General features: G+C 41.0%; 1 long non-coding RNA gene across 1 annotated transcript in view; it reads right to left on the reverse strand.

The window, feature by feature from the left end:
- LOC117198592 (uncharacterized) overlaps positions 1–21,039 on the reverse strand; it is a 342,215-nt gene that overhangs the window by 79,951 nt on the left and 241,225 nt on the right. Inside the window, exon 3 of the long non-coding RNA XR_007478232.1 lies at positions 10,285–10,406. This is a non-coding gene — a long non-coding RNA (uncharacterized LOC117198592). The remainder of the gene's footprint in view (positions 1–10,284; positions 10,407–21,039) is intronic.

Here is a 21,039-nt window from a genome sequence, read left to right on the forward strand (position 1 = left end):
TTACAGAAGAAGATGAAGAAAGAAGACATTCTATTTTTCTCCTTTTCATTAGACAAGAAAACCAAATGTTTCCACACTTGGGGAGGGGAGGCACTGAGCAGGAAGACAGGAAAAGTTTCAACATTATGCAACCACTGAAGAATCAATTAAACTACCCAACTTGATAACATTTAGTTTAGAAGAGGTTAATGGCTGTCTTTTATTGAAGAGGAATGAGCTTTGTTAAATGTATCGATAGTGCAAATATTAATAACTGAAGCATAAATCTTTCCCACTATCCCATTAGACTTACTGTATCATATACACGATGAAGAATTTAATGCTTCTGCTTTTATATATAGGAGCCAATAGCAGAATCCCTCCCAAATCTAGATGGCTGGGTCCCTGAAAAGTCTTCCTGGCAGGAGAATTCCCAGCTGTAACAGTAACCTTACAAGAAAATCAGGGCTGAAGGAATAGGTGGAGGGAATCTTTATTAAATATTTTTGTATTTACTAACAAACAATGATAAAGCCAGCATATTGCAGTCAATAATGACATTTTTACACACCTTAAATTAGTAATAACGGCCTCTATACAGTTACCCTTCATTGCCTTTCTCTTGATTCCATTAAGATATTCATTAAGATCTCCTTTCCTCAAGTTTCAAAGGGATGCTAGTGAATCCACTTTATCTTTACAGGTAAACTACAAGCTAAGAGGCGGCTTTTCCTGTCTTTCGTTTTTCCAGCGAAATGCCTTTCAACCATTCAGATTTCACAACTCAGAAATGTGGCTGCCGCAATCCCTCACCCCACCCAAATGACTTACTGCTTGGTCCCCCAGATGCAGGGATTCATTTTCAGTAGAGAACATCTTATAACACCTAATTGACTTGTGCATCCCAGAATTATGGCCCTGATGTCAGTATACTCCTTCCCCCTCCTACCTCCTTGCCATACCAGAATAGTCCAACTTGAGACCCAGCTTTCCTTTCCCTCAGTTTCCTTCTGCCTCACTGCAAACACTCCAGCTTTACTTCCTGTGATGGTTAGTTTTATATGGCAACTTGGCTGGGCTATGGTACCCAGTTACTCATTTAAACGCCAATCTAGGTGTTGCTGTGAAGATGATTTTGTAGACATCTGTAATCAGTAGACTTAAGTAAAAAAGACCACCCACAATAATGTGGGGGGGGCCTCATCCAATCAGTTGAAGGCCTTGAGAGCGAAAACTAAGGTTTCCCAGAGAAGAAGACATTACCGTCAGCTTCTGCCTGATTTTCTAAGCTGCCGGCATGGACTGCAGATTTCAGATTTCAAACTTACCAGTCCTTACCCCACAACTGCATGAACCAATTTGAGAAGGCTCCCAGAGAAGAGACATAGACAAAGACAGAGACAGAGAGGCAGAGAAAGAGCAAACCAGTTCTATGTCTCTGGAAAGCCCTGACTAATGCACACCCCCTTCCTACCTTCCCTATTCCTACTACTGCTAATTATCTCAAAACAAAAGACTCACAAGTCACTCATCTTACAAGTGGATCTCACGGTCATTCCATGGTAAATTTTACACACTAGTATTTCATAGAAGAGGAACTTAGAGTTGTGTGAAGATGGCTATAATTTTCAAGGCAGCTTCTGAAAAAGATTCTTCGCTTGGCCAAACTTTAGTCAGGCTCCTGAACCTTCTCCTGGGTCCATATGTGCACCTCCTTGTAAAAATCTAGTTTTAGAAAGAACACTGCTAAAGAGTTTACCCAGGACCTCCCCCCACCCTCAATATCTGATCCCCCTCCACCATCCTCCAGGTGATGTCTGCTCACCCTGGCCTGTCTTCAGCAAAGAATCCTGTTAGGTCAGTTTAGCCAGAATTCCCCTTACCCTTAATGTTTCCTCTTAGTATTCCATGCACTGACCTCTACCCTGCTCCTTAGCTATGAATTCCCACTTGTCCAGACTGTACTCAGAGATGAGCCTAATGTCTCTCCCCGACTGTGAAATCCCATTGCAGTGAGTCCCTGTACCTATTGCGATGGTCCTGAAGTAAGCCTGCCTTAACATCTTTAATGAGCATCATTATTTTTTTCTTTAATAGTTCCAGTTAGAAAAAAATTGCCTTGTCACTTGATTGGATTGTAAGCCAACATGGATTTGTGTCACTCACAAGACACAAGAAAGGGTGGCATTTCATCCAGAAACTTGTTTTCTCCCTCCAAAGCTGAGCACATCTGGGGAACCCAAATCAGCTTCCTCAATCCAAAGAATCGTGGGAAACCCAGGCGCAGCTCCAGGACACACTGGGACAGGCCTGACTGCACCAGCGCTGAGCTGGTGCTTCTGGAACTTCACCCCACACTCTTACATTTGCAACAGAACTACTCGGGACTCCTAAGGACCTTCTGCTAGATGTCAGCCTAGGACCAGGTCAGACATGTGGGGCTACTTCCCACGAGAATGACCAGTTGCCAAGCACATCTCCAACTTGCTCTCAGAAATCTGCATAATATGTGGCTGAATTTTCTCCCCTTTGAAGGGAAAAAAAATTAAGATTTTTGAAATCTAAAACCCTACTCAGAAGTTAACATATATCCTGTAGGGAAGAAAGAAAATAACCCAGAAGTTTCATACTGCTTGAGATTCAAGCATTTATCAAACAGTTATTTTTCTATTTCTAAGAAAGTCTTTTTTGAAAGAATTTTCAAAATTCTTAAGGCTTCTAATTGGAAGAAAAAGGGTAACATAAAGCTTAGCTTATTTCCAACAGAAGAATGTCTACAAACAATCATTATTACTGGGATGGGTGGTTATTGATTTGAAAACTCACCAATAAGATATACAATGAGAACACTCCACTTTCCACGTCACTTTTCAGGACTTATGACCAGAAACTGTCATTAGTGTCCTTCATAGGAAGAACCACTGGCCAACCCCAGTTGACTAAAGGATCCTCTGTAGATCTGGACAAACTAAATCCTAGAGCCAGTGATCAATGAATAATGAAGGAAGATTTTTTTTTAAGTTTCTCAGGTCATTGGTGAGAACAAAATATCACAGAGAAACAGGGCAGAGGTATCCTGTAACCTCTTAGTCCCCTGAGGAAAAGACCATCTACACCAGTTACCAGCTGCCCCTTTACCAGGGTCCCGAAAGCACCCAAAACTCCAACACCATCCCACTTGAGGTCACTGACCTCTGCAGGCCTGGACAAATGGGGTTTCCTGCCCAGTGCTGATGTCATCCCTGGTGGGTGGGGAGGGCAGATCTTTACCCCACATCCTGTGACTACTGTGGTTCTATAGGAAAAGGAGACACAAGATTCCAACACTGTCCTGCAGAGTGCTAAGCCTCAGATCTCATGCTCCGTTTACCTCCTGATTCATCAGCAACTGGAAGAATCTCAATTAGAAACAGCTGAAGAATGCAGGGATCTCCCACCATGCAGGGATAAATGCAATCTCATGTTTGCAAAGCCCCGGGGTTTTGGCAACGCATGTAGAATGATTTATTTGAATAATTACTATGAGTGAAACATTATACTTTATTAGATAAACATGAATGAGTCAAGGTCCCCAACCTCAGGGGGCTTATATCTGATGGGGAAGCCTGGCAAGTTCAGAGCTAAAAAGTGGTGGGTGACATTTGCTTAATTGAGGAAGACAATCCTACAGAAACCCACAGGCGGAAACAATTAATTGCAACTAGGAAAATTGAAAAAGCTGTCTAATAAATTAACAGGAATTTGGGTGGTTTCCCCTAGAAGCGCAAAGGAAATTTAGGGGATACTTGGAATTAAGGGAAGAAAAAATATGGAGAGAAGTGACACAAAAGGGAGAATGACCCCCAGCAACATGGCAGCAGGCAGAGGCCCCTGGAAAAAGAAGACTTGTTCTGGGTTTATAGACTGAGCTGTCTTCCCCATCTATTTTTCTTAAGCCTTCAGTGTAAGTCTGTAACACACGAGAGTCCTCTATAGAGTGCTTGGGGACAAAAAAAAGAAAGGGACTGGGTCAATGCTTGGGATCAGCGAGACAAACAGAGCCCTTTTTCCTCCAAGATATATAAATGTTGGAAACTGTATTTGGAGGATTGTGCTTGAATATTAAAGAAACAGAGACCAGAGGACTTGGCAATATTTGGGTTTCACACATAAAAATGGTAAAGCAATAAATTTAAAAATGACAGTGGGAGTGTAAAGGAAGGAAATGACTTTCACATTCTATGACCCTGAGCCAGTCCAATCGGTATTCATGCTTTCTCTCACTGTCCTGTTGTTAACTCATTCTGGTCCCTCGGACTAAAATATCTTCTTAAGGTGCATCCAAATGCTACCTCCTTCAGGAAGTCTCTCTGCCTCTTCCAGGCCGACTTAGGCACTCCTCCTAAGCTCTCATGCACTTACCTCAATTAATCCCATTCTCACTGGCTAAAAAATGCTTAGTCACTGGAAGGTCTCCCAATTAAACAGAAAACTAGACTCAAGAATAGGAGCTGGGGCTTCCCTGGTGGCACAGTGGTTAAGAATCCGCCTGCCAACACAGGCGCTGGCAGTGGATACGGGTTCAAGCCCTGGTCCGGGAAGATTCCACATGCCGCGGAGCAACTAAGCCCCTGCACCACAACTACTGAGCCTGCGCTCTAGAGCCCGGGAGCCACAACTACTGAAGCCCAGGCACCTAGAGCCCTTGCTCCGCAGCAAGAGAAGCCACCGCAGTAAGAAGCCCACACACTGCAACGAAGAGTAGCCCCCACTCGCCACAAATAGACAAAGTCGGCGCACAGCAACGAAGACCTAACTCAGCCAAAAGTAAATAAATAAATAATTTTTTTAATTAAAAAAAAAGAATAGGCGCTGCATGTCTCTATCTGTGTGACCTCAGTGTCCAACACAGCAGCTGGCCCATATTTGGTGCTTAATCAAAGTTTCTGAAAAAAGGAGATGAAAGAGGAAGATTTCAAATGGAATGTAAAGGACAGTTATGATGTGATTAAAAGGAAGGAGGGACATAAGAGGAATGGCCTGGTTAAATATCGTGGCCTGAATAAATGCATTTACCTCTGCTCTCTTCTGAAATGCCACTGAAATGCAAAAAATTTAAGGAATTCGAGGAATGTTTTTCACTATCAAGTCACAAGACCAATATTTTGGGGAAATGGGAAGTAGAAGAGGAGTTAATGTAGCTGTAAAGGATGAAGACCAAGTGCCTAGAGAGGGAGACTCCAAAGAGCAGTAGAAATGCATGCCTTGGGAGAGACTGGATACAGGCCCAACGAATCATGGGTCCGAAAACAGGGAAGTGGGTCAAACCTGAACGCAAAGCTTCCAGAGCTACCATGCAATTCCATCAGGGTACCACCGTCTCCCACACTGGCAGGCCACTAGGGGATTGTTCTCTGGAGATTTTGAACGAGATTCTCTAGACCTTCTGGACGTGCTATATCCTTCTTTGATATACTACATATTAAATATATGTGTACCATATCCTTCCAGCTCCCTTATGCCAGGCCTGTCAACAACTCCGACCCTAGATCTTGAGGTTCCACCAGTGGAAAAGTCCAGTTTAGGGCCTGATAACCAGTATTGGTAAGTTGACTCTGCAAACAGAACTTTTAATAAACTTTCTAGTGACTCATTATTAAATAAAAAGTTTTAAAAGCCATTACTTTCACTTTATTTCCCCTTTAACTACAATCTAATTTATTTATACCCTGCAGGTGCCCAGTGTTAGTGTTAAAATGTAAAGACTATAGCCAAACAGAGAAAATGTCTAGAGGAAACCAAAAAAGCCAAAACCAAAACGATTTAGTGTGGGTCAAGCCCCCGCAGAGAGAAGCACAGAACTAGAGACCCAATTAGAGCAGAAGGGAGTCAGGTTTTCAATAGAGAGGCTATTGTAATTAAAAATCAGAGTTTACTTTCTAAAGAAGCTCAGATAACCCTTACAGATGTCAGAATGAGGCTGCATCAAAGATCTGTCCTCCTCTAATTCTTAATAAAATAAGATAGAAAAAATTAATAAAATAAAATAATTTTTAATTAAAAAAAATTTTACCCAAATTCTAATCAAGGAAAGGTGATGTAACTTTTTGTCCTAAATTTGAAAAGTGGCAGCAAATGAAAGAAATGGGAGATTCTCAATAGACTTGGTGGGGGGGGGGGTCTCTTGGATAGATTGGGGAAAAAATTCCCAGTTCTCTACTTCCTCCCATTTACAGACTTTTCCATCCTTGTCCTTTGCCGTGTGATGCTGCTGACTGCCCACTGGGGTTAGATTTGGCCATAGGATATGTTAGCAGTCATGATGCAAACAGAGGCTTTAAATGTGCTTGTGTGACTCGACTTAGCTTTTTAGGCTGTGATCCCACCAGGTAGCAGCCCCTTTCCATCTTGCTCCCCAGAGTGAAGATACGGAGCATCTCTGAAGCAGACAGGGAGCATGGAGTCCAGTCAATGCAGCCAAACCCAGCCTAGATCAGACAAACCAGAGCTACTGGCAGACTCCTGAGCATGAAAATAAGCATTTGTTTTGTAAGGCACTGAGATTTTACAGTTGTTTATTGCACAAGAAAATACTATTATAGGCTCCTAACTTAATCCCCCTCTCTTAGAAACAATCCTGAGGGATGAAGATGTGTAGACAAAATCCTCCAATGTGTACTGTATACACACTAATTTGGAGAGAAGCATATTGAGTAGATGTACAGGCAGCCCAGGAAAATGCAGGGAGGAAATCCTCCAGAGGAGAAGCATTTACCTCCCATTACAAGAGGTCAGGATCTCAGAAGAGGCAAGAAAATCACCAGAGCTAAATTAAGGGAACTCTAAAGCCTGGGGCTTCCATGTTCCTTGGGAGTAGAACAGACGTAGGCAGAGTAGACCCTGGTGTAGGACAAGCCCAGGGCTCCAAGAAAGGACTCACTGCCCCAGCAGAACATTCCTCCACAGCCCCAGCCATACACCTGTGGACAAAGAATGCCACCTGCCACATCAGCAAACAACCCATGTTGCAGCCATCAAGTCATCAGCTACTACAGCTGCCCAGCTGGTGAGCCCTGAGGGAACTCGGGATGGAGACAAATAGGCTACTCACCACCAGGCCATCAGCCACTGTAGTTGCCCCCACGTGTGCACCCCGAGGGGATTCAGGATGGGAAAGCACAGGATACTGGCCTTAGACAGTTAAGGTGCATATCAAAGGAATGATGTCAATGAGCCCAGACTCTTTCATCTCCCCATACACAGAAAAGCACTAAATTCATTAACTTGAGATGTCCGGTTTTCTTTAATTAACAGTAATCTTTTGATGTTCCGACTACCTGGGTTTTGTTGCAAAAACTCCTATGTATCCTGGTTCCTCCCTTAGCTCCTCAGAGCATCCCTCAGGGCTGAGAGGCTGCCTGCCACCCACCTCCCCTCCACAGGGTGAAGTCCTCAGAAAGTCCACAAATAAAACATAATTCTCAACTTTTAGGTTGTGCATTTTTTTTCAGTTGACACACAACTTCACATGTCCTGGTAATGTCAAAGTAACAAGAGTACATGGAAAACAATATTCAGTCTTCAGACTGCAAGTCAGAAAGACAAATAGGTGTTAGATAAATAGAGAGTTAGGGAGAATTCATGTATAATACATTATATGGACAAGAAAGTGGGCAGAGCTGTGCAAGCTAGATCAAGATCAAAAGAAATGGTATGGCAGCCAAGCAAACACTAAAGCACAAGAAAAAACAAAGAAATTAAGAGGGAGAAATAGAGACAAGGAGGAAGTAAGAAAGGGAGGGGAGAGGCAAATAAAGGGTATAATCAGAAAGAAGGAAAGAATATAATCCACAGAAGACAAGACAAATTCCCTGTGAGTGCTTCTTGCTACAAAAGAATATAAGAAGAACATGAATTCAGTAAAGCACTAATTCAAAGTGAAAATGAAGAGGTAGTGGAGTGAAATGAAAAGGGAGATTGTGGAACTAAGGAAACAAAGTAGGGATCAAAATAACATCATTATAGAAATAGTAAGCAGAAACAGTGACTGACATGGAATTATTGGCATAGACTGACAAATTGCTGACATAGAATGAAGGCTTGGGTTAATCACAGTATAGAAGGGTAGAAAGTTTTCCTCGACCCTCTTAGGTCCCTGGCTGGGTCTGAAAATTAAACTGACAAAGACAGATTAACAAGAGAAAAGCATACAAGTTTTATTGAATTTTTACATGTACATGGGAGACTTCACAAGAGACCCAAAGAAATAACCAAAGCAGGAAGCTTTTATGTCTTCTAGACAAAGAAACAATACATTTGTGAAGAATTGACAAGAGAAAGGGATTTGAGCTAGGAGTAGTCTAACTAGGGCTAGTTAGTCCTTCTCTTCCTTAACTAGGAAGATAAAAGTTAGTTTACCAAGGTTTGTCTGCAGGATCCTCAGGTTGGTCTCTGGGCTAAGTTTCTGTCTCCAGTTATAGGAGACTTTATTTCCCACCTTTAGGCAGAAAAGGGGAAGCTTCTTCTGCATTTACTACTTCTCGATTGCTTTCATCTCAAAATAATTTTTATGTCAAAGAGGCATATTTTGGGGTGACATATTCTGGTTTCCTTCAATAGCAAATGAAAGCAAAAGTGTAAAAGCAATTGAGAGGATACACAGGAACAAAGACAATAATTGATGTCCATAAGATAAAGAATTCAATAAAGGCAACAGAGAAGATAGTAAAAAACAAAATAGAAAAAAATTTTCACAACACAAAAGAAGAACTAAACCTGAAGTTCAAAGGGGGCACACAACTGACAGGATACTGTGACATTCTCAAGAAGATATTAATTCCAACAGTAAAGAAGGATTCCTTCAGGCATGGGGAGGGAGATACCCAAAGGGATGTGAACAAAGCTGTGCTCAGGCTTCCAAAAAACAATATTCAATGCCAGAAGCCAAGGAGCAATGCCTATAATATTCTCAGGCCTGGAGAGATTACCACAAGTGTGACAGATACAGCCAAATAATCCTCCAGCATGAACACAGAGATACATGTTTTCCAACAGAAAATAACAGAAGAAATGTAGCACCCAACAGCACAGCGGGGAGGAAAAAGTGGGATTCTGGACCACAAAATACAATCAGACAAAAGAGTGGAGAAGCTGTGATTTTAAAATTATACAACACTTGACAGAAAGTGTAACCCGGGAACTTTGCAACTAGACAATTTGCCCTTCGACTATGATGCTAAGGGGTGAACTGGGGAATAAAATTCCTATAAGTTCTTCTTGAAAAATATTACTTATAAATAAATCCAACTCAATAAAAGAAAGAACAACATTTAAAAAAAAAGACACAGACGTGGAGAAACCTTGATCAAAAAAAAATTAGTGGTAAGCATTAGCCCATCTATTTAAGCATCTAAGACTAAAGACCAAGGTAATTGTGGTTACAGAACAGGATGTAAATCATCAGCTTTGACAATTTAAAACAATCAAATAAGTAATGAGAACTCAGAGCAGCAGGAGAAGTAGAAGAATGCACCTTTCCTCATGGGTCACAGTAGGGAGTCCACTGCTCCATCCAAAACTGAAAACTGAAATTTAAAAAAGCAAAAGGATCCCCAACCTTTTCATCTTTTTTTTTCCCCTTAATTTCAGAAGCACTATTTTAGGAACTATTATCACATGTGGTGAAGAAACGTGTGTCTGATGTTCAGCAGTTCCTGCTGTTTCCCTTCACTTCTTCTGTTAAATTCAAGTAAAATTGAACTTAATATGTTTTAAATATAGCTTTCATTTTTATGAAAGTGCTTTCATTTATATAAAATTAGTTCTCTCCCTTTTCCTCTATGGATATATTCACAAAGACACATGTAAGAAGGAAAATATATATACATTTGGGAAGTGATGTGTACCTAATACAAATGAGGGTTATTCTAGATTAGGGATTAGCAAACCACAGCCTACAAGGCCAAATCTGGCCCTAAATAAAGTTTTATTGGAACATAGTCACACCTCTTCATTTACATGTTATCTATGGCTGCTTTTCTGCTACAAGGGCAGAATTCAGTTGTAATAACAGAGACCATTGGGCCTCCAAAAGTGAAAATATTTACCATCTACATATCTGCAGAAAGTTTGGTGATCCCTGCATATAGATGGTGAGATTTGGGGGTGTGACGTGTTTTTTGGGTTTTTACCTTTTTTGTTATTTGTTGTATTGCATAGAATTTTCAATAAGCATTGTAATTTTTAATAAACCAATGAAACTACTTTGTATTTTAAAAATAACACCCTTCACTTGTGAGGTTTAGGCTAAATGACCTTCTGGCTCACCTGGAGCTTCATGCCCTTCTTTCTGAGAGACTGGTGTTTCCACAGAGAAGACTCAACATACGGCTGGCTGTCAGCTACGGGAATCTGGGCCAGTCTGTCAGGTCCCCATCTGAAGAAGGCAGCTGTGAGACAGGAGGGAAGGGGGCAGGACACAGCCTTTAAAAGAATGACATAGCCATTGAAGATATGACAAAAAGTGGTTAGAACTAAAAAATAATTATTAACTAACTAAGCAATATGGCAGAAGATTCAACCTCCAGTAGACCTCATTATATGCTCGTTGTAATACATTAGCATATGCTAAATGACACACCCACAGGTGCGATGACAGTTCCGAGGCCGACCATAAAAGGCCAAAATGTGGCCCAATTCCTGGAAATCCCCACCTCTCCTCCGAAATGGTTGGAATAATCCTCCCACTTGTTAGCCTATGAAATTACCCAGCCCACAAAAACTAACCACCCCATATTTCAGGGCCACTCTCGCCTTCTGAGATGGACTACATTCTGTCTATGGAATGTGTATCTCTCTAAATAAATCCACTGCTTACCTATCATTTTGTCTCTCACTGAATTCTTTCTGTGACGAGACATAAAGAACTTGAGCTTCATTAAGTCCTGAGACCAGGTGGGCAATTTCAATTAAAAGACAGTGAGCGAAGGAGGAAACGTTTCCACACACTAGGGAGCCCCTTCACAGGCGGAGACTGCGGGTGGCGCCGGGGGAAGGCTTCGGAGCCGCGGAGGAGAGCACAGCAACAGCGCTGCGAAGGGCAAAGCGGTAAGATTCCCGCACAGAGGATTGGTGCCGACCAGCACTCACCAGGCCGAGAGGCTTGTCTGCTCACCCGCTAGGGCGGGCGGGGCCTAGAGCTGAGGCTCGGGCTTCGGTCGGAGCGCCAGGCGAGGACTGGAGTTGGCGGCGTAAACACAGCCTGCAGGGGTTTGGTGCACCACGGCTAGCCGGGAAGGAGTCCAGGGAAAAGTCTGGGCCTGCCGAAGAGGCAAGAGACTTTTTCTTCCCTCTTTGTTTCCTGGTGCGCGAGGAGAGGGGATTAACAGCGCTGCTTAAAGGCGCTCCAGAGACGGGCACGAGCCGCGGCTAAACGCGCGGACTCCACAGACGGGCATGAGACGCTAAGGCTGCTGCTGCCGCCACCAAGGGGCCTGTGTGCGAGCACAGTTCACTCTCCCCAACCCTCTTCCACGGAGCCTGTGCAGCCCGCCACTGCCACGGTCCCGGCATCCAGGGACAACTTCCGCCGGAAGAACGCACGATGGCCTCAGGCTGGTGCAACGTCACGCCGCCGCAGGCCCGCCCCGCACTCCGTGCCCCTCCCTCCCGCCCGGCCTGAGTGAGCCAGAGCTCCCGAATCAGCGGCTCCTTTAACCCTATCTTGTCTGAGCGAAGAACAGACGCCCTCCGGCGACCTACACGCAGAGGCGGGGCCAAATCCAAAGCTGAGCCCCTGGGAGCTCTGAGAACAAAGAAGAGAAAGGGAAATCTCTCCCAGCAGCCTCAGAAGCAGCAGATTAAAGCTCCACAATCAACTTGATGTACCCTGCATCTGTGGAATACATGAATAGACAACCAATCATCCCAAATTAAGGAGGTGGACTTTGAGAGCAAGATTATTTCTTCCCCTTTTCCTCTTTTTGTGAGTGTGTATGTGTATGCTTCTGTGTGAGATTTTGTCTGTATAGCTTTGCTTCCACCATTGGTCCTAGGGTTCTATCCGTCCGTTTTCTTTTTTTTAATTTTTTTTCTTTTTTTTCTCTTAATAATTATTTTTTTATTTTAATAACCTTATTATATTTTATCTTATTTTATTTTACTTTATCTTCTTTTTTTCCTTCCTTCCCTCCTTCCTTCCTTCCTTCCTCCCTCCCTCCCTCCCTCCTTTCTTTCTTTCTTTCTTTCTTTCTTTCTTTCTTTCTTTCTACTTCTACTACTTCTTTCTTTCTACTTTTTCTCCCTTTTATGCTGAGCCGTGTGGATGAAAGGCTCTTGGTGCTGCAGCCAGGAGTCAGTGCTGTTCCTCTGAGGTGGGAGAGCCAACTTCAGGACACTGGTCCACAAGAGACCTCCCAGCTCCACATAATATCAAACCGCGAAAATCTCCCAGAGATCTCCATCTCAACACCAGCACCCAGCTTCACTCAACGACCAGCAAGCTACAGTGCTAGACATCCTATGCCAAACAACTAGCAAGACAGGAGCACAACCCCACCCATTAGCAGAGAGGCTGCCTAAAATAATAATAAGTCCACAGACACCCCAAAACACACCACCACACGTGGAACTGCCCACCAGAAAGAAAACATCCAGCCTCATCCACCAGAACACAGGCACTAGTCCCCTCCACCAGGAAGCCTACACAACCCACTGAACCAACCTTAGCCACTGGGGACGGTCACCAAAAACAACGGGAACTATGAACCTGCAGCCTAAAAAAAGGAGACCCCAAACACAGTAAGATAAGCAAAATGAGAAGACAGAAAAACACACAGCAGATGAAGGAGCAAGATAAAACCCACCACACCTAACAAATGAGGAGGAAATAGGCAGTCTACCTGAAAAGGAATTCAGAATAATGATAGTAAAGATGATCCAAAATCTTGGAAATAGAATAGACAAAATGCAAGAAACATTTAACAAGGACCTAGAAGAACTAAAGATGAAAAAAACAACGATGAACAACACAATAAATGAAATGAAAAATACTCTAGATGGGATCAATAGCAGAATAACTGAGGCAGAAGAATGGATAAGTGACCTGGAAGATAAAATAGTGGAAATAACTACTGCAGAGCAGAATAAAGAAAAAAGAATGAAAACAACTGAGGACAGTCTCAGAGACCTCTGGGACAAATTAAACGCACCAACATATGAATTATAGGGGTTCCAGAAGAAGAAGAGAAAAAGAAAGGGACTGAGAAAATATTTAAAGAGATTATAGTTGAAAACTTCCCTAATATGGGAAAGGAAATAGTTAATCAAGTCCAGGAAGCACAGAGAGTCCCATACAGGAAAAATCCAAGGAGTAACACACCAAGACACATATTAATCAAACTGTCAAAAATTAAATACAAAGAAAACATTAAAAGCAGCAAGGGAAAAACAACAAACAACACACAAGGGAATCCCCATGAGGTTAACAGCTGATCTTTCAGCAGAAACTCTGCAAGCCTGAAGGGACTGACAGGACATATTTAAAGTGATGAAGGAGAAAAACCTGCAACCAAGATTACTCTACCCAGCAAGGATCTCATTCAGATTTGATGGAGAAATTAAAACCTTTACAGACAAGCAAAAGCTGAGAGAGTTCAGCACCACCAAACCAGCTTTACAACAACTGCTAAAGGAACTTCTCTAGGCAAGAAACACAAGAGAAGGAAAAGACCTACAATAACGAGCCCAAAACAATTAAGAAAATGGGAATAGGAACATACATATCGATAATTACCTTAAATGTAAATGGACTAAATGCTCCCACCAAAAGGCACAGATTGGCTGAATGGATACAAAAACAAGACGCATATACTTGCTGTCTACAAGAGACCCACTTCAGACCTAGAGACACATACAGACTGAAAGTAAGGGGATGGAAAAAGATATTTCATGCAAATGGAAACCAAAAGAAAGCTGGAGTAGCAATTCTCATATCAGACAAAATAGACTTTAAAATAAAGACTATTAGAAGAGTCAAAGAAGGACACTACATAATGATCAAGGGATCGATCCAAGAAGAAGATATAACAATTGGAAATATTTATGCACCCAACATAGGAGCACCTCAATACATGAGGAAAATACTAACAGCCATAAAAGGGGAAATCGACAGTAACACATTCATAGTAGGGGACTTTAACACCCCACTTTCAACAATGAACAGATCATCCAAAATGAAAATAAATAAGGAAACACAAGCTTTAAATGATACAATAAACAAAATGGACTTAATTAATATTTATAGGACATTGCATCCAAAAACAACAGAATACATATTTTTCTCAACTGCTCATGGAACAGTCTCCAGGATAGATCATATCTTGGGTCACAAGTCAAGCCTTGGTAAATTTAAGAAAATTGAAACTGTATCAAGTATCTTTTCCAACCACAACGCTATGAGACTAGATATCAATTACAGGAAAACATCTATAAAAACTACAAACACATGGAGGCTAAACAATACACTACTTAATAACGAAGTGATCACTGAAGAAATCAAAGAGGAAATTAAAAAATACCTAGAAACAAATGAAAATGGAGACACGACGACCCAAAATCTATGGGATGCAGCAAAAGCAGTTCTAAGAGGGAAGTTTATAGCAATACAATCCTACCTTAATAAACAGGAAACATCGTGAATAAACAAGCTAACCTTACACCTAAAGCAATTAGAGAAAGAAGAACAAAAAAACCTCAAAGTTAGCAGACGGAAAGAAATCATAAAGATCAGATCAGAAATAAATGAAAAAAGAATGAAGGAAACGATAGCAAAGATCAATAAAACTAAAAGCTGGTTCTTTGAGAAGATAAACAAAATTGATAAACCATTAGCCAGACTCATCAAGAAAAACAGGGAAAGACTCAAATCAATAGAATTAGAAATGAAAAAGGAGAAGTAACAACTGACACTGCAGAAATACCAAAGATCATGAGAGATTACTACAAGCAACTCTATGCCAATAAAATGGACAACCTGGAAGAAATGGACAAATTCTTAGAAATGCACCACCTACCAAGACTGAATCAGGAAGAAATAGAAAATATGAACAGACCAATCACAAGCACTGAAATTGAAACTGTGATTAAAACTCTTCCAACAAACAAAAGCCCAGGACCAGATGGCTTCACAGACGAATTCTATCAAACATTTAGAGAAGAGCTAACACCTATCCTTCTCAAACTCTTCCAAAATACAGCAGAGGGAGGAACACTCCCAAACTCATTCTACGAGGCCACCATCACCCTGATACCAAAACCAGACAAGGATGTCACAAAGAAAGAAAACTAAAGGCCAATATCACTGATGAACATAGATGCAAAAATCCTCAACAAAATACTAGCAAACAGAATCCAACAGCACATTAAACGGATCATAATCAAGTGGGGTTTATTCCAGGAATGCAAGGATTCTTCAGTATAAGCAAATCAATCAACATGATACACCATATTAACAAATGGAAGGAGAAAAACCATATGATCATCTCAATAGACGCAGATAAAGCTTTTGACAAAATTCAACACCGTTTATGATAAAAACCTTGCAGAAAGGAGGCATAGAGGGAACTTTCCTCAACATAATAAAGGCCATATATGACAAACCCACAGCCAACATCATCCTCAATGGTAAAAAACTGAAACCATTTCCACTAAGATCAGGAACAAGACAAGGTTGCCCACTCTCACCACTCTTATTTAACATAGCTTTGGAAGTTATAGCCACAGCAATCAGAGAAGAAAGAGAAATAAAAGGAATCCAAATTGGAAAGGAAGAAGTAAAGCTGTCACTGTTTGCAGATGACATGATACTATACATAGAGAATCCTAAAGATGCTACCAGAAAACTACTAGAGCTAATCAATGAATTTGGTAAAGTAGCAGGATACAAAATTAATGCACAGAAATCTCTGGCATTCCTATACACTAATGATGAAAAATCTGAAAGTGAAATCAAGAAAACACTCCCATTTACCACTGCAACAAAAAGAATAACATATCTAGGAATAAACCTACCTAAGGAGACAAAAGACCTGTATGCAGAAAATTATAAGACACTGATGAAAGAAATTAAAGATGATACAAATAGATGGAGAGATATACCATGTTCTTGGATTGGAAGAATCAAAATTGTGAAAATGACTCTACTACCCAAAGCAATCTACAGATTCAATGCAATACCTATCAAACTACCACTGGCATTTTTTACAGAACTAGAACAAAGAATTTCACAATTTGTATGGAAACACAAGAGACCCCAAATAGCCAAAGCAATCTTGAGAAAGAAAAACGGAGCTGGAGGAATCAGGCTCCCTGACTTCAGACTATACTACTAAGCTACAATAATCAAGACAGTATGTTACTGGCACAAAAACAGAAAGATAGATCAATGGTACAGGATAGAAAGCCCAGAGATAAACCCACGCACATATGGTCACCTTATCTTTGATAAAGGAGGCAGGAATGTACAGTGGAGAAAAGAGAGCCTCTTCAGTAAGTGGTGCTGGGAAAACTGGACAAGTACATGTAAAAGTATGAGATTAGATCACTCCCTAACATCATACACAAAAATAAGCTCAAAATGGATTAAAGACCTAAGTGTAAGTCCAGAAACTATCAAACTCTTAGAGGAAAACATAGGCAGAACACTCTATGACATAAATCACAGCAAGATCCTTTTTGACCCACCTCCTAGAGAAATGGAAATAAAAACAAAAATAAACAAATGGGACCTAATGAAACTTCAAAGCTTTTGCACAGCAAAGGAAACCATAAACAAGACCAAAACACAACACTCAGAATGGGAGAAAATATTTGCAAATGAAGCAACAGACAAAGGATTAATCTCCAAAATTTATAAGCAGCTCATGCAGCTCAATAACAAAAAAACAATCAACCCAATCCACAAATGGGCAGAAGACCTAAATAGACATTTCTCCAAAGAAGATATACAGACTGCCAACAAACACATGAAAGAATGCTCAACATCATTAATCATTAGAGAAATGCAAATCAAAACTACAATGAGATATCATCTCACACCATTCAGAATGGCCATCACCAAAAAATCTAGAAACCATAAATGCTGGAGAGGGTGTGCAGAAAAGGGAACACTCTTGCACTTTTGGTGGGAATGTAAATTGATACAGCCACTGTGGAGAACAGTATGGAGGTTCCTTAAAAAAACTACAAATAGAACTACCATATGACCCAGCAATCTCACTACTGGGCATATACTCTGAGAAAACCATAATTCAAAAAGAGTCATGTACCAAAATGTTCATTGCAGCTCTATTTACAACAGCCCGGAAATGGAAACAACCTAAGTGTCCATCATCGGATGAATGGATAAAGAAGATGTGGCACATATATACAATGGAATATTACTCAGCCATAAAAAGAAACGAAATTGAGCTATTTGTAATGAGGTGGATAGACCTAGAGTCTGTCATACAGAGTGAAGTAAGTCAGAAAGAGAAAGACAAATACCGTATGCTAACACATATATATGGAATTTAAGAAAAAAAATGTCATGAAGAACCTAGGGGTAAGACAGGAATAAAGACACAGACCTACTAGAGAATGGACTTGAGGATATGCGGAGGGGGAAGGGTAAGCTGTGACAAAGCGAGAGAGAGGCATGGACATATATACACTACCAAACGTAAGGTAGATAGCTAGTGGGAAGCAGCCGCATAGCACAGGGAGATCAGCTCGGTGCTTTGTGACCGCCTGGAGGGGAGGGATAGGGAGGGTGGGAGGGAGGGAGACGGAAGAGGGAAGAGATATGGGAACATATGTACATGTATAGCTGATTCACTTTGTTATAAAGCATAAACTAACACACCATTGTAAAGCAATTATACTCCAATAAAGATGTTAAAAAAATAAAAATTAAAAATTAAAAAAAGGCAGTGGGTTCAAGCCCCAGGTCATGGGTTTAAGTCCCAATCAGAGTTTCGTCTGGGTTCGAATCCCATCTGAGTTGTGCGGTTTCAGTTGTGTCACTGATTTTGGCAAATAATTTGAGAGTACTGTCCAAATAATAAGAAAATAGATAGAGGAAGGCAGGGGAAGAGAAATTTTTTTTCTATTTAGCATTTGCCAAAATCACAGCCTTCAGCAAATATCACATAACTCATTAAAAATTTCCTCATTTACTGAAACTAAAATGGAAGTGGCCCAAGAATCCGTAGAAAAGCTAATCAATCCTGCTCATGTGTTTAAAATCTCTTTCTCAACTGCATGTTAAATTCCCCATGCCCAGATAAAGGCATTTTCTCAAGATTCACCTCATAAAATGTTTCAGAATCCACACAATCCAAAGAAGGATGGTCAGAGCCTGTGAAATACCGTCTGATTCACTTGTGAGAGAGAGAGGTTGTCACACCTACAGCTGAGAGGAGAGAAAAGCTGCCCAGACGTGTCCATCACTTTGAGCTTCACCCTTCAGCCTCTGGGCCACCCTCTGCACAGAGCTTTTCCACCAGGCAAACCTCCCTGATGATTTAAGCAGCCAAAGCAATCCCAGTTCGGGACGTAGGCTTGTCCCCGTTCTGCATATCAGTTCACCCAGCATAAATTATTAATTAATTGCAGAGCATTCCAAGGGCATGGAGGCCTAATTCTGCAGGATGAGCTATCAGCCACTGGAAACAAGGAGAAAACTTAAGACCTATGAATTACAGGTTTCATGATTCAAGATGTTTTCTGTCTTAAAATAATCATTAATGTTGATTTTATTCCCTCATTGAATAAATGTGCATATTCCCAGAACAGTAAATCTCCCCAACAGCAGCCAGAATAAAAAGGTCTCCAACAGAAACCTTCTGCTTCCTTCCTGATTAGAAAGCAACTTTATTTTTTTCAAGAAAAGAAAAAAATTTATATTAAGGATCATTTTTACTAGAAAGGGTAACTGATCAACTATATCTAAAATCAGAAACTGCAAACATTTTTCTTCATACATCTTCAGGTTTCTTACACAATCAGAAAGTTTTAAAATCATTTTTTATAGGTAAAAATTGAATTAGTTGGATATGCAACACAAGTTGAAGTTGTCTAAGAAAAGTGCTTATAGGGCTTCCCTGGTGGCACAGTGGTTAAGAATCCACCTGCCAATTCAGGGGACATGAGTTCGAGCCCTGGTCCGGGAAGATCCCACATGCCGCTGAGCAACTAAGCCCATGCGCCACAACTACTGAGCCTGCACTCTAGAGCCCGTGAGCCACAACTCCTGAAGCCCATGCGCCACAACTACTGAAGCCTGCGCGGCTAGAGCCCATGCTCCGCAAACAAGAGAAGCCACCACAATGAGAAGCCCGCACACCGCAACAAAGAGTAGCCCCCACTCGCCACAACTACAGAAAACCCACAATGAAGACCCAACGCAGCCAAAAATAAATAAAATAAATTTTTTTTTAAAGTGCTTATAAATTCTTGTCATGAAACAAAAAGCTAGAAGAGGGCTTCCTTAGTGGCACAGTGGTTAAGAATCTGCCTGCCAATGCAAGGGACATGGGTTCATGCCCTGGTCTGGGAAGATCTCACATGCCACGGAGCAACTAAACCCGTGCACCACAACTACTGAGCATGAGCTACAGAGCCTGCAAGCCACAACTACTGAGCCTACATGCCACAACTACTGAAGCCTGTGTGCCTAGAGCCTGTGCTCCGCAGCAAGAGAAGCCACGATAATGAGAAGTCCGCGCACCTCAACAGAGTAGCCCCCGCTCACCACAACTAGAGAAAGACCACACACAGCAATGAAGACCCAACACAGCCATAAATAAATACATAAATAATTTTTTTTAAAAAACTAGAAGGTATTTCTTTTGGAGAATTTACGATTTTTTTCTCAAATTTTACAGTTCCTCCTTATTATCAGTCATCCAGATGCTCAATGAAATCTAGGATATTCTCCCAAATATGTAAAGTTCTCCACCCTGTCTTGCCTCCACTACCCCATCCCCATTCCCCAAAGTCCCCTATTGAAAAAAAGAAAAAGACAAACATGACAATCTTTTTAAAGAAGAAAGAGAGGAAATGCAGATGTGTTTCAAAATGTCATCCTTCAACTGAACCACAAAAATGCTGAGGTCCAGTTAGGGAGGCCAGCCTATCTACAGAGGTACATTTCTCCATGAATACGCAGAACAATTGCTCTGCAAATCAGCCAAGATATTAAGAGCAATTCAAAAACAAACAACTTATTATTCTGGATCAGAAATCCAATCCTGGGGATGAGAAAAATGGGTGAAGGAGGTCAAAAAATACAAACTTCCAGTCATAAAGTTAATAAGTCCTAGAAATATAATGTACAGCATGGTGACTATAATTAACAATACTGTGTTGCATATTAGAAAGTTGTTAAGAGAGTAGATTTTAAAAGTTATCATCACAAGAATAAAAATCTGTGACTACATAAGATGACAGATGTCAACTAGACTTATTGTGGTGATCATTTCACAATGTATACAAGTATGGAATCATTATGTTGTACACCTGAAACTAATATAATGTTATATGTCAATTATATCTCAATTTTAAAAAGAAAAAAAAGAAATCGAATCACATTGCTAAAGCCCAGATATTCCATGGTCCATTCATCATTTAAGTCAAACTAAAACATTCCCAAAGGAAAAAAGCCAACTGAGAGAAAATGTTTGGGGTTTCAAGCCTAAGGAAGCAAGGTCTACATATCTAACTTTACTCTTTGCCTGTCTAGACATCTTCTTTTGTGTGCTGAACATTTTGAATGATATGTTGTAGAGACTCTGAACTTTGTTGTGTTCCTCTAAGAAGTGTGACAATTTGTTCTGACAAGCAGTTAAATGCTAAGAGGTCATCTTGATCCTGTTCGGTCTTGGGTTTGGGCCTTTTTAAGGCAGGTCTATTTCATCTTTGGTGTCAATGCTATGGCATGCATGCCCCTTATTCCTAGGACACAGTCCTTTCTCCTGAGATGAGCCTTTCTGGGGACTCAAATAAGTGTTCAGCTCCACTTTAGCTGGATCAGAACACCAACAT

The sequence above is a fragment of the Orcinus orca genome, chromosome 6, assembly GCF_937001465.1.
Source record: "Orcinus orca chromosome 6, mOrcOrc1.1, whole genome shotgun sequence".
In the NCBI taxonomy this organism is placed as follows: Eukaryota; Metazoa; Chordata; class Mammalia; order Artiodactyla; family Delphinidae; genus Orcinus; species Orcinus orca.